The sequence below is a fragment of the Felis catus genome, chromosome A3, assembly GCF_018350175.1.
Source record: "Felis catus isolate Fca126 chromosome A3, F.catus_Fca126_mat1.0, whole genome shotgun sequence".
In the NCBI taxonomy this organism is placed as follows: Eukaryota; Metazoa; Chordata; class Mammalia; order Carnivora; family Felidae; genus Felis; species Felis catus.
In genome coordinates this window covers 72,984,298-72,997,098 of record NC_058370.1, presented here as the reverse complement: position 1 = coordinate 72,997,098, position 12,801 = coordinate 72,984,298, and the positions used below count along the sequence as shown (strand labels likewise).

At 37.4% G+C, this 12,801-nt stretch overlaps 1 non-coding gene across 1 annotated transcript; it reads right to left on the bottom strand.

Annotated features, from left to right (window-relative positions):
• Positions 1 to 5,535: 5,535 nt before the first annotated feature.
• On the bottom strand, positions 5,536 to 5,642 carry LOC111559939. Its single transcript, XR_002741405.2, has one exon. It is a non-coding gene; the product is annotated as a U6 spliceosomal RNA (small nuclear RNA).
• Between the last annotated feature and the right edge of the window lie 7,159 nt (positions 5,643 to 12,801).

The window sequence follows — 12,801 nt, the reverse complement described above, 5'->3', positions numbered from 1 at the left end:
TCATGGGTTTGAGCCCCACTCCGGAGTCTGTGCAGATAGCTCAGAGCCTAGAGCCTGCTTTGGATCCTGTGTCTCTCTGTCTGTCTCTGTCTCTGTCTCTCTCTCTCTCAAAAATAAATAAACCTTAAAAAAGATTTGGGGGAGTCAAAAGTATACATGGATTTTAGACTGTGTGTGTGGGGTTCAGCATCCCAATCCCCTGCATTGTTCAAAAGTCAAGTGTAGTTGACATGCAATAAAAATTTGCTATTTTAAAGTATAGAATTTGGTGGTTCTTATTATTAGGCTGTATGTTGTCACCACTACCTAATAGCAGAATGCTTTCATCACCTCAGAAAGAAACCTTGTACCCGTTATCACTCCTCATTCTCCCTCTGCCACTCCTAGCCCCTGGCAACCACTAATCTGCATGGGTTTCTGTGGATTTGCCTATTTTGGACATTTTCTATACCTGGAATCATACAACTTGTCTTTTGTGTCTGGCTTCTTTTACTTGGCATAATATAGTTTCAATGTCAATACTGCTGCATAATCTTCCATTGTATGGGTACACTGCATTTTGTTGATTCATATGTAAACTGGGGGGCATTTGGGTTGTATCTGCTTTCTGCCTGTTATAAAAAACGCTGCTATGATTATTTGTGTATACATTTTTGTGTGGACACATGTTTTCTGTTTTCTCGGGTGTCTTCCTACAAGTGGGATTACTGGGTTGTATGGTATCCCACATACAATTTGATTTTGATTTTGCCATCCCAATGGGTATGAAGTCATTTTTCATTGTGGTTTTCATTTGCATTACCCTAACTCCCCTTGATGTTGAGAATTGTTCATGTGTTTATTGACCATTTTTATAGTTTCTTTTGAGAAAAATTTATTCAAATCCTTTTCCATCTTTAATTTTTTAATTGTCGAGTTTCTGAGTTGTTTATGTTTTGGATACAAGTCTCTTGAGTGATTTGCAAATATTTTCTCCAGTGGGTTGACTTTTAACTTTTTTAATGGTGCTCTCTGAAGCACAAATTTTAAAGTTTTGATAAAGCCCAAATTTACCTATGTTTTCTTTAGTTTCTTGTGGTTTGGCATTATGCAAATCATTGCCTAATCCAAGGTGATAAAAATTTATGCCTACATTTTATTTTTAAGAGTTTTTTGTTTGTTTGTTTGTTTTAGTTTACACTCTGACATTTAGGTTGGTGATTCATTTTGAGTTAATTTTTGTTAAAAGTAAAGAAGGGTCCATCTTTATTCTTTTGCATGTACTTATCCAGTTGTCTAGTGCCATTTATTGAAAAGACTATTCTTTCCCCATTGAATTGTCTTGGCACCCTTGTTGAAAATCAGTTGACCACAGGTGAATGAGTTTATTTCTGGACTCTCCAATCTCCACTGATCTTCATGTCTATTTTTATGCCGGTACCACTCTACCTTGATTCACGGTAGCCTTGTAGTAAATTTTGAAACCAGGAAGTGTTAGTCCTCCAATTTTGTTCTCCTTGAAGTATGTTTGGCTATTTGGGGCCCTTTGCATTTCAGTATGAATTGTAGGATCAGCTTCAATTTCTGCAAAACAGGCACCTGGGATTTTGAAAGATACTGTGTTGATTCTGTCAGTCAGTTTAGGGAGTATCGCCAATTTAACATTATTTGTTCCAATTCATGAACATGCTCTGTCTTTTGATTTATTTAGATCTTCTTTACTTTCTTTCAACAATATTTTGTAGTTTTCAGTGCAAAAGTCTGACACTTTTTGCCTCACTTATTCCTAAGCATTTTATCCTTTTGGGGAGTGGGATGGAAATAGGGCAAGTTAAAATACCACAAAGCTTACTGTTCTAACAGAGATTCAGTCATTTTTAGTGAATAAATGCTCTTCCAATTGTTGTAAGCCTTTGGTTAACTTCCAGAATTTTAAAGTTGATTTCAACAATATTTGTCAGTGTTCTCATTTGTTTTATGGAGGAGTAGATTTTTGGAAGCCTTTATTCTGATGTGACAGAAATCAGAACTCCTCATTGTTTATAACACTGCCTTTCGTAGGTTACCTTCTGGTCTCTGAGGACATTTGAGATATATAGGCAAGTGACTGGCAAACAAAGAGGTATGACACAGAAGTTCATTGGGCTGCAGGGCATCCTGGTGGATGTCATATATTAACAGATATATTGGGCCAAAATTCCCATCACTGAGGTCACAGGCAGAGTCGTAAAACTGAGGTGTTGTAAGTTGTTCCTCAGTGAATTAGAAGTGAGACAGCAATGAAGTGTCTAATAATAAGGCACATTTTTCATGTTTCTTGGTGGAAGCTCAAACCAAGAGGTATATTGTGAAATCCTAAATCTAGGAATGACATGCATTTTAAGTGTCAACTTTAATCAGTCATAATAATAGCCTGGAGCTCAGTGTAAAGAAGATTCTGTGATCATGGGGCATCTGGGTGGCTCAGTTAGTTGAGCATCTGGGTCTTGATTTCAGCTCAGGTCATGATCTCATGGTTTGTGGGTTCTAGCCCTGTGTTGGGTTCTGCATTAATAGCACAGGGCCTGCTTGGAATTCTCTCTCTCCCTCTCTTTATGCTCCTCCCCATGTACATGTGTTTGCTCTCTTTCTCAAAAATAAATAAACATTTAAAAAATATATATTTAAAAACAGAAAATTCTGTGATCACATGTAGCCTTAGTGCCAATCACTGCATTGGTCAGGTTCAGCCAGGAAATAGTGGCCACACAAATGGGGTGAATGAGGAGTTTTAATAAAGGGATTATTTAAGACTCTGTGGCAAAGTTAAAGGAAGTCTGTGAGGGAGGCTGCTGTACACAGGCCAGAAATTGTGATTTCCACTCCAAGGCCTACAGGATGTTCCAAAGGATGGATTGAAGAAATGAGAGTTTCAGTGATTGATCTAGAGTTCTTCTTTTGGCCATTTTTTAGTACCATATATGAGATTACTTGTAAAATTAATACTCTGTCCTTAAAAATTTCAGAAGTTGTAATTTAAAATGCTTGGGAACATTTTTATAGCAAAATGAATATAACTTATTACTAACTTTTATCAAATATTTAAACTTTCTCTAATACAGTGAGAGATTCCACACTACTAAGGATTTTCACTGTAGACATCATTATCTTGCTTAATTCTCACAGCAGATGAATCCGTCCAAGGTTTGAGAGTCCCCAAGACCACCCTGACTTCTGACATCAAATTTGAGGGTTGTCAAATTCATATTCAATAATTTGCTGGAAGGACTCCTAGAACTCACTAAAAGCTCTTATACTCACAGTTATGGTTTATTACAGTGAGAGGACACATGATAAAATCAGTAGAGAAAAGAGGCACATGAGGCAGTGTCCAGGAGAATTCCAAGCAAGAACTTCCATTTGTCCTCTCCCAAAGTTGTGGAGTTGTGAGCAGTACTAACTTCTCTGAGTAATGTGTGATGATACACATGGATTATTGCCACTAGGATGTTTTGCTGAGTTTTGGTATCCATAGTTTTTATTGAGTTTGGTCATATAGTCATGGTTAACTGCCTACCTGGCTGACCTTAGTCTCTAGCCCCTCCAAAGGTCCAAGTAATATTGTGTGGCCCAAGATCACTCCCCCCCAGCAAAAATTAAATCGTTAGCATAGACCTTCTGACATGGCCCAGGGTCCCAGGTAAACAAAGGCACTCTTGTCAAGCAGAATATTCCAAGGTCTTAGAAGCTACTTCACAGGGGTCAAGGGCAAAAGCCAGACCTCTCTTCGGGCAAGGTTCATCCTTTACTACATAAGCATGTACTAAGGTTATAGAAGCCTAATATAAAAACAGAATGCCTATAGACAGGCAGACATCTGATAGGGATTTTCCTTTTGTCTTCATAGCTCAGGGATATTTTTAAGTGTATATAAGAATTACTGTGTACAGAATTGTATATATTGGACATCATGTGCTGTATAGGGGACTTTCATGGGAACTTTGGCTTTATAGGCTGCCTCTTAAAAATACCTTCTCATTATCCCCAACTCCTTCCACAGAAACACATAAGCTCTTGCTGCTATAAAAAAAGAAAAGCAAAAGCAAACAAACAATAGTACCCTAAAAAAAATGGTTTTTACAGAAGAACTTAATCTGGAAATTTGGTTTCTGTTAGTGCTACAATTAAGATTCTAAATTTTTTTTTTCAACGTTTATTTATTTTTGGGACAGAGAGAGACAGAGCATGAACGGGGCAGGGGCAGAGAGAGAGGGAGACACAGAATCGGAAACAGGCTCCAGGCTCTGAGCCATCAGCCCAGAGCCCGACGCAGGGCTCGAACTCAAGGACCGCGAGATCGTGACCTGGCTGAAGTCGGACGCTTAACCGACTGCGCCACCCAGGCGCCCCAAAGATTCTAGACATGAGGGGTACAGAGTGGCTCACTTGGTTAAGTGTCCAACCCTGGGGTTTGGCTCAGGTCATGGTCTCTCGGTTTTGTGAGTTTAAGCCCCGTGTTGGGCTCTGCACTGGTAGCATGAAGCCTGCTTGGGATCCTCTCACTCTCTCTCTTTCTCTGCCCATCCCCTACTTGTGCTATCTCTGTCTCTTTCAAAATAAATAAATAAATAAATAAATAAATAAATAAATAAATAAATAAATAAATGATTCTAGCCATGAAAACTGTGCTAGGTCATACATTTTTTTCAATTCATTTGCTTAGGATTGTGAAACCAATTACTGGGAACTCTGGGGACCATTTTGGGGGTATCTCTTTCTGATGCAAAGTTGACTAAAGAATGAGGAAATTGTATGAAATTGGCATTCTCAATCTACAGAGTCAACAAGTTGACAGAGCAATTTGAAGAAAATTTTTATAATAGTTATTATTACAAGTAAGTAAAATGTAACATGTTTTTTCTATTTCTCCCAAAATTCACTCCTTCAGAATTGTTCAGTATGGTTATCCATCTTTGATTTTGGTGGGCATGTAACAGTACTGGGCTCTGCCTTCTTGGCTGAAATACTGTAGATGACCTTGAATAATTTATCAACAAAAAGCATTCTCTCCAGAAACCTTAATAAGTTAGCAATGAGTTTCTGTGGTGGGTTTTTTTTCTTCCTTTTTGACATTTTGACTTATAGTATTTCCTTCACAGGAGCCATGTTTGAGGAAAACAGTGATTCTCACTAATGGCTACATGCAGCCTGTCCTTACAGCATGAATCCAGATAACCAACAAAATATCCTAATACCAATAAATATTTTTTTTTTGCATGACATACTAGTAATTAACTTTGCAAATTTGTTTTTTTGAAAAAAAATCTTTGTTGCACAATAGATCACTAGTTGCCAGACTATGATTTCACACACTAGGAAAATTACCAAAATTTGGGGGGAATTGACGTAAAGTCATCAGATATTTTCTCTTGCCAAATACACTACAAGGGGAGAAAATCCCCTAGAATCTATTGTCAGAATTATTTCATGAAAGAATGTTCTTGTGTTAATAAGTAAGTTAATCAATATTATTTGCTGATTTAGTTTCCTTGTTTTTCTGCTTATATCCTACTTTTTCTGTCCAAGTTCCATACCAAGCTTTTGTGTGTCATCCTTGTGCACAGGCCATGCAAACCTTCTCTGGATCATTCCAATTTTAGTAGATGTGCTGCTGAAGTGAACACTGTATCAATCTTTTAAAGGACATCTTTCAGGGGCGCCTGGGTGGCTCAGTGGGTTAAGCATCCAAATCTTGGTTTCAGCTCAGGTCATGATCTCACAGCTTCATGGGTTAGAACCCCCATGTCGGGCTCTGTGCTGGCAGCTTGGGGCCTGCTTGGGATTCTCTTTCTCTCTCTGTGTCTCTCTCCCTCCCTCCTCCCTTTGCCCCTCTCCCACTCACACTTACTTCTCTCTCAAAATAAATAAACTTAAAAAAAAAGACACCTTTAAAAACAAAATAAAATAAATGACATCTTTCAGTAGTAATTTCATTGAAGATGAGCAATTAAAACCATGGCATCTGAAGCAGAATGCCTGTGCTTGAATCCCAGTTTGGTCGGATACTAGCTGTGTGACCTTGGGCATGTTACTTAGCCTCCCTGTATCTTAGTTACATCATCTCTAATATAGCAATATTAATAGTATCTACCTCAGAGGGCTGTTGCAAAGATTATGAGTTAAAATATATAAAGCGCTTAGAACAGTGCCTTGTAAAGTTGTGTTATATAAGTACTTGCTATTATTGCCAAACTGCGTATGTCTTACAATGTCCATATTTTGTCCTCATTCTTGAATTATAGTTCATTTAAGCATGGGATTCTATGTTGAGCAGTATTGCCTTCCACCATTTTCAAGATATTACTCCATTTTCTTCTTGCGTCTCTCATTGTGGATGAGAAGTTTGTCTTTTCTTATGGGTAACAATCACTTTTCTCTCTGATTTGCTTTTAAAGTTTTTCTCTGTACATCTGTGGTTTTATTATTCTATGTCCATGTGTGGATTTAATATCATTTTTTCTAGCTCAAAATTCATTTTGCCTCTTCAAATTGAAGATTCACATCTTTCTTTAATTGTAGAAAATTCTCAACCATTGATTGCATTAGTTATGAATAGATTTTGCCATAAGTGACCTTAAAAAACAACTCTAAATCAAAGTGGTTCATACGAGATGGAAATTTATTTCTTTTTCACACATATTAGGCTATCCAGGTGGTATTTGATGGTGTCAGGAGCTCAGGGACTCTTCTGTTTTATTCTACCATTCATTCTCAGTAAGTAGATTCTCTAATCAAACTTAAACAATACCATTAGTGTTTTAGCTACTAAGAAGGAAAAGGTGGAGAGAAAAATCTTACCTCCTCCCTTTAAGGACATTTCTGGAAGTTGTACATGCTGTTTTGGCTACATCCCAGAACAGAGTCATATGGCTAATCTAGGTATAGGGGAAACTGGGAAATATTGTCTTTATACTGGACAGCCAAGTTCTCAGCTAAAAGTTGGTGATTCAATGAAAAAGGCAGAGAGGCAGACTGGGTACTGAGAACAGGTAGTCTCTATCATAGCCATTTTTATTGCAGATTTCTCTCATATTCCCTCTATTGTGTCCTTCTGGAACACTTAGTAATGTTCTATTCTCTGTGCCTCTTTCTTTTTAATATTTCTTTTTATCTTTTTGTGTTTCATTCTGTGAGATTTCTTCAACTGTCTTCCAACTTTGTTTTAAGCTATGTTTAGTCTACTGAGCTTTTTGTTTTTTATCTACTGAGTTAAGTTTTAAAAAATGATATATACTTTTTATCTTTAGAATTTTTATAGCTTTTTTCCCCTGAAATATGCCTCTTATTTTTTGTGCTGTTCTGGCTTTTCTGTATAGTTTTTATTTTTTATGTCCTGAATCATTTAAGCTTAGTAATTTTATAGTCTCTTTGCTCTCTTGTCTGTAATCCTTGGGGGATGAATTCTGCTGACTCCCTCCCCTGGAAGATGGGTACGCTTTTTCCATCTTATCTTAGGTATTGCTTTCCATCCTGTACCCAGGATTGTAAAGTGTGACAATGGGGCAGTATTATGTTTGTCTGTTGTCTGTACTTGGGTCCTTCACGTTTCTCTGATTCTTCTGGTTCTTTGGTTCTCAGGTTTTCTGTTGCGACCTTGGTTTGGGTTTTCTGCGCTATTACTCATGAATACACGCTTGGGTCCCATTTTTTGCACGACTTAGTTTAGGAGGTGTGTTGTCTGGGTGATAATCAGTTTGTTTTACCCCCTACCTTGCAGTCTAATCTGAAAGAGAGATTCTAGAGTCTTTTTCACAGCAGCAAAACTCTTCTGGAATCCTGGCTCTATGCTCAACTCCAGTTCCACTGCATGTGGGGCCTTAACCCCCATTGCAACTCCTAAGGTCAAATTTGATTCCACCTCTCTGGTTGCCTTGCTTCTTGATCACCACTTTTTAGCATTCTCTTTATTTCTGGAACTTGAGGATTTCTATGTTTTGTTTTAGTGCTTAGTTATGTACTTCAAAGCTTTTTGTAATACCTTATCAAGGCTTTGTCTATGCAGGAATAATGAAGTCTTCCCGCATCAACTTAGTCCATCCTAGTGATAAGAAGTCTAATAAAGAGCATTTTAAATCCCAAAAAGCAATGAAGTGATGATCTCTTAATAAAAATTTTGAAATATTTGCTTTGATACTCCTTAAACTGTCCTTGTTTTTCCATTTGTAATGGGCCAGCACTGCTCTGTGCATTGACATTTGGGGATGAATGGACAGAATACTGGGAGGCTTAGGTTCTGGCCCTGGCTTTGCTGCTTGTTAACTGCAAACTGGGGGAAACTCCTTCAGTTCTCTGAACCTATTATTAGCTGTAAGATTGATATACATGTTATCATTTGCCCTGTTTCCATCTGATTATTATAAAGATCCAATGAGATAATAGATTGGAAAATGCTTTAAACCTTAAAATACATATAATTAATAGCAATGTTAAGGACTGAAAGCCTTTGGCACATTCGCTAAGATATTTAAAAAATAGTAAATTTTAGGAAGAACCATGTTTGTTTGTTTTTTTCCTCTCTTTGGTAAACAGAAAAAACAACCCTCTATCCTGGTAAAAGCTTTAATTCCATGAAAATACCTAATAAAAGAACTATTTGAAAGCTTTCAAATATTCTTGTGAAATTTAAGAGCACTATTTGTAGCAACAGGCACTTATAACTTTAATAGACTATGGAATTCATTGTGTAGAGACACACCCCAGCGGTTAAAAAAAAAAAAGAGAGAGAGAACTGAACCTGGGAATCATCAGTGCATTTTGTCGTTATATGTTTTCTCAAACAATGGATACTAAAAGTTCAATTATTATTTTGTTGTTGTTTTTTTTTTTAATTTATTTTTCCAACGTTTTTATTTTTTTATTTTTGGGACAGAGAGAGACAGAGCATGAACGGGGGAGGGGCAGAGAGAGAGAGGGAGACACAGAATCGGAAACAGGCTCCAGGCTCCGAGCCATCAGCCCAGAGCCTGACGCGGGGCTCGAACTCCCGGACCGCGAGATCGTGACCTGGCTGAAGTCGGACGCTTAACCGACTGCGCCACCCAGGCGCCCCTCAATTATTATTTTGTGAAGAACCATAAGCTTTTTGAAATGCAGAAACATGTCCCTATACTTGAAAACATTGAGAACCACTAATCTAGCCTATGATAGTAGTCCACTAACTGGGCTATTTGACCCCAGACCCTCGATCTTGCACTAAAACACATTCCCTAAGACATAAGTACTATATCGGTCCTCAGTGATGTCTGCCAGTCAATTGTGAGGTCTATTGCAGAGAATTTATAATTTCTTACTGATTAAAGTACTAAGTTTGCAAATGATTTACTTAATATTAGAGACTGATTCAAGATGGCAGACTGATCATACAAATCTACCACTTACTGCTCACTAAATCTCATAAAATATATGTAAATAGATACTGATAATAAAATACAGTCTAATATCATTGGAAACCAGGGAAACCTATTATCAGAAGAAATATGTTTGTGTTAAATTCTGAAAGAAATTACCAGAGAACAAATGCTTGGAGGAATAAAACTAAATGAAAGAAAAACCCAACACATGTGGAGAAGACTGAGGTCGAGGTAGGTTGGACAGAACTACACACTTAGAGCCATTGGATATTAAGAAGTGGAAGGAGCTCAGGAGCATTTATCAATTTGAAAAATTAGGAACTGCATGTGGAGCAGCAAGCAAATCAGTAACCCTTACCTGTTCTGCATGCGCAAAGTGCTGGGCTGCTGTGGATGAATTGAATCATACGCTGGGGCTGGAAAAGCAGACCAGTGCTCAAGTAGCTACTGACCTCCAGGAGGATCAAAGATACTATCACACAAATCATCCTCAGATCCTGTCTGACTGCAATATCCCAACCTTGTCTTAAAGTCAGACTGCAGTAGACAAAAAGAGTTGACACTGACAGAGATCTGGGAGTCACATAATCAAAGAAGAGTATACAAGCAAAAATCACCAAACATTTGAGAAAAAAAACCAAACTACAATACAAAGAAGGTGAGGCATCATGCTTAACAAAAATTAACAGAATTAAGAGAACAGAAAAAGACGTTAAGCTTAATTACAATATTTTAAGAGTATCATATTCATAATATAGGAAGAGTCTTATGTATTCAGGAGGCATTTCTAGATCTTGGAAATTAAAAAATAAAATACTTATTAAAAAGTGTTTTTCAGTAGATGGCCTGATATAACAATTGACATGGCTGAAAAATAATTTATTTCGTATACGGTTAGTGTCAAGGGATGCTTGCATTCTTAGTGGTAAAGTACCATGAAAAGGATAATGAGAGGGGTGCCTGGGTAGCTCAGTCAGTTAGGCATCCGATTTTGGCTCAGGTCATTATCTCGCAGTTTGTGAGTTCGAGCCTAGCTTTGGGCTCTATGCTGACAGCTCAGAGCCAGGAACCTGCTTTGGATTCCGTGTCTCCCCTTCTTTCTGCCCCTCCCCCACTCACATTCTGTCTCTCTCTGTTTCTCAATAATAAATAAAGGTTAAAGAGTTGAAAAAAAAAAAGAAGGATAATGCTAGAAAAGATAAAAGGGATAGAAGATAAATCCAAGTGTTCCATCATTCGGCTAGTAGCTGTTCTAGAAGGAGAGAAGAGAGAAAATGGAGGGGATGGAAATAACAGAAAAGGCTACAGAGTAAAATTTTCCAGAGTGAAAGAAAGACAAGTATCTTCAAATTGAAAGTGTTTTACCCCAATGTTTATAGCAGCACTCTCAACAATAGTGAAATTGTGGAAAGAGCCTAAATGTCCATCAACTGACGAATGGATAAAGAAATAGTGGTTTATATACACAATGGAGTACTACGTGGCAATGAGAAAGAATGAAATATGGCCCTTTGTAGCAACATGGATGGAACTGGAGAGTGTGATGCTAAGTGAAATAAGCCATACAGAGAAAGACAGATACCATATGTTTTCATTCTTATGTGGATCCTGAGAAACTTAACAGAAACCCATGGGGGAGGGGAAGGAAAAAAAAAAGAGGTTAAAGTGGGAGAGAGCCAAAGCATAAGAGACTCTTAAAAACTGAGAACAAACTGAGGGTTGATGGGGGGGTGGGAGGGAGGGGAGGGTAGGTGATGGGCATTGAAGAGGGCATCTTTTGGGATGAGCACTGGGTGTTGAATGGAAACCAATTTGACAATAAATTTCATATACTAAAAAAAAATTGAAAGTGTCTTAATTCTATTACCTCTAGTTTTGTCTTAACCATTCTCTTTGTTTTACTGCAGACTCTTACTCAGTTGGGTTTCCTTTTTGTGTGTGATTTGCAATTTTTGTTTGTGACTTTACCTTCAGTGGGGACTGTTTCATCTGTGGTTTGTAGAAATATCTCTCCAGGAGGGTTTTGCATTTACTTTAGTCAGACAGCTCAGTGGTAGCACCAGCAGGACTAATTTTTATGTAAATTTGGTGTCCTATGAAAGGTACTGTATGTGAGTTCATATTCCATACTGGAATATGGTACACACGAGGTTTTACTTTCTCACAAAGATTTTAACTATCTATAGCTGTAGGAAGAGGCAAACTTTCTTGCATCTGCTTGGTCATATGAGTGAAATTCTTCCAGTCTGTCTTGTACCAGTTGGCCAGCTGTTTGAGGGCTGTAGCTTTATGTGGGTTTCAATCTCAATGCTGTACTTTGGAGGCCATACGTTCCATCTCTGTTCCAATATGAATTAAAATTCAAGTGCCTAGCATTTAACACCTCTCTCTCCATCTTTGCTATCAAACCCCACCCCTGCCCTTTCCCTACACATATACTTAAGCTTATATTCTTTTTGCTCCAGTTCTGTGGTATATCTATACTATTGAAGTCTATTCATCTATTAAAATAATGACATACTCTACACGTGTTGACAAAAGATCTTCAAGAAATATATTGATACACAAATAAGCAAGTTCTCTATTTTGGAACATGAGGGTTTCTCTGTTTTGTGCACTTGGCTACATATGTGTTTGTTTCATTTTATTTAGCATTTCAAGGTGTTTGTAATGAAAGGGGTTCACTATTACCCTTAATCTGCTATATTGCAAGAACAGAAAGTCCCCAATACACAAATACAGAATAATGGCATCCATTCATTTGCAGTCTATTAAAATTTCTTTAGTGGAGGAGAAATGGATAAAGATACACCTATATATTTTTTTGTCAACACTACAGATAACAGTGTGAAGCTGATATATTGCCAGGGAAATTTGCTGGGCATATAAATACTCCTTTGGCACAGATATTCCACCTACTTCCACTTGTGTGCAATAGAACATAGCTTCTGATAGACACATTTTAGCACACCAAATGTGCCAAATCCAAGAGCTGGTAGAATTAACTACGCCGAACTCATCTAAAAAGCAAAGATTGAGTTAGTGCTAGAAATGTTCTAAGTAAAATAGAAAACAATGTAAGAAATATTTTTATATTCTAGGTACCCAAATGTCTTTGAATTAATTGTGTGTGTGTATGTGTGTGTGTATGTGTAACTAGTACCAGGAGAAATGTTTTTAGATTTTTCACACTCTTAATTGTATATAGAGGGACTAAAAGTTTAAGAATAAAGAGGAAAATTTAAGGTTATAGGAGAACATTATCCTTAAATGGAAATTTTAATTATAGTAATAGTGATGATGTAATTACATTGGTCACTTACCGATCAGTGTGCATAATCTCATGCTCACTAACCCTGGAGAAGTTGCTATTATCCTGATTTTACAGACAAGGAAACTGAAGTCTAGAGAGGTTAAGTAATTCACCCAAGGT